This window comes from Pinus tabuliformis, chromosome J, assembly GCF_031772625.1.
Source record: "Pinus tabuliformis cultivar Carrire ecotype Pingquan chromosome J, CPIR1, whole genome shotgun sequence".
Classification (NCBI taxonomy): Eukaryota; Viridiplantae; Streptophyta; class Pinopsida; order Pinales; family Pinaceae; genus Pinus; species Pinus tabuliformis.
The window spans coordinates 323,387,100-323,389,355 of record NC_142295.1 but is presented as its reverse complement, the minus strand read 5'-3'; positions in this window follow the sequence as shown (position 1 = coordinate 323,389,355).

The window sequence follows — 2,256 nt, the reverse complement described above, 5'->3', positions numbered from 1 at the left end:
TGTGATGAGAAATACTCCCCGAGGCATAAATGCAAGGAACCAAAATTCTTTCAAATTGATGCTACTGATCATAGTTCATCTGAGGAAGCCCCACCATTTGAGGGACCAGAGGAGGATGATGAGGACAACCAGCCAGACAATGAGCTCCCAACTACACCTGAATAACCAGTTATCTCGCTTCATGCTTTGGCAAGAATTTCTTCTCCCCAAACTCTCAAAATCAAAGGTTTTATTAAGCATCGCCCTGTAGTAGTCTTGATTGATAGTGGCAGTACGCATAACTTTATCCATCAAAGAGTCGTTGAAGCAGTGCATTGTTTTGTCAGAGCATTCTCTAATTTCCAAGTCCAGATTGCTGATGGGGGACAATGAAATGTGAAGGCGCTTGTGAAAATGTCAAACTTCAAATGGGGGATTATCACCTAAAGACCCACGTGTTTGCCATCAACATGGGTGGGTGTGACATTGTCTTGGGTGCTGAATGGCTCCGCACACTCGGCCCAATCATAAAGGATTTCCAGGAGTTATATATGAGCTTTAAGCAGAATAACTACACACATATCCTCCGCGGACTCCAGGCAGGTGCTCCTTCTATCATCAACTCGCATAGGATGGAAAAATTGTTAAAAAGGGCCACAATGGAGTTATAGCCCAATTTAATTCCATCCAGGCCTTCGAACCCACTTCCCTTCATATTCATCCTGAGATGCAACAGGTCTTAAACAACCATCTGCAGGTCTTTGACAAGCCTCATGAGCTTCCACCCTCGAGAGGGGAACATGATCATAGCATTACTTTGGTCCCAGGGGCACAACCACCAAATGTGTGCCCATATAGATATCCTTTTGCCCAAAAGAATGAAATTGAAAAAATCATCAAGGAACTCCTGGAAGCTGGTGTCATTTGTCCTAGCATTAGTCCTTATTCATCGCCTGTGGTCATGGTGCTCAAAAAATATGGGGAATGGCGTATGTGTCTAGACTTCAGGGCCCTCAACAAGCTGACGGTCAAAGATAAATTTCCCATCCTGGTTGTTGATGATTTGCTGGATGAACTAAATGGGGCTCAATTCTTTACTAAGCTCGACCTTCGCTCAGGTTATCACCAAATTCACATGAAAGAAGTAGACATTCCAAAGACTGCTTTTCGAACTCATGAAGGCCATTATGAATTCCTAGTCATGCCATTTGGTCTCTGTAATGCCCCATCCACTTTTCAGAGCCTCATGAATCACCTGCTCAAACCATATCTCAAAAAATTTGTCCTTGTTTTCTTTGATGACATCCTCATCTACAGCCTCACCTGGGAAAAACATCTTCAGCATGTAGATCTACTCTTGCAACTGCTCCGGAAGCATAAATTATTTGTCAAATTGTCCAAGTGTTCTTTTGGCATGAAAGAAGTTGAGTATTTGGGCCACATTGTGGGGTGTGAAGGTGTCAGGGTGGATCCCAAAAAGATCCAGGCAATGCAGGATTGGCCTCAAACAAAGACCTTGAAGAGCTTGAGAGGATTTTTGGGTCTCACCAGCTACTATCGCAAATTTTTCCATAATTATGGTCGCATTGCTAGACCCCTCACTCACCTTCTCAAGAAAAATTCATTCCTCTGGAATGATGAAGCGCAACAGGAATTTATAGCTCTCAAACATGCCATGTGTTCCACTTCTGTATTGGCACTACCCGACTTCACCAAATGTTTGGTGATTGAATGTGATGCTTCAGGTACGGGTATTGGGGCTATCTTAATGCAGGAAGGTCGACCCTTGGCCTTCACTAGCCAACAACTAAGTGGGACAAATCTCGGACAATCTACCTATGAGAAGGAGATGATGGCCATCTTACATGTAGTGGAAACCTGGAAACCATACTTATTGGGGCGGCATTTCCAAATCCGCACAGACCATCAAAGCCTTAAATATTTTTTAGAGCAATGCCTATCCTCGCCACAACATAATAAATGGCTAGCCAAAATGTTGGGATATGATTATGAGATAATTTACAAGACAGGGTGCGAAAATGTCATAGTGGATGCTTTATCACGCCAATTTGAGGAGGAAAGCACCCTGCTAGCAATCTCTCTTCCCATTCCAGAGTGGATTGAAGAGGCTCGCAAGGAATAGTTTTCACATCCTTTGCTCTCCCAACTCATTAATAAATCGCAGGCGGATCCAAATTCCACAGCAGGCTACTCTTGGCAGGATGAGATTTTTTGCTACAAGGACAAAGTAGTGATATCACCAACATCCACCCTCAA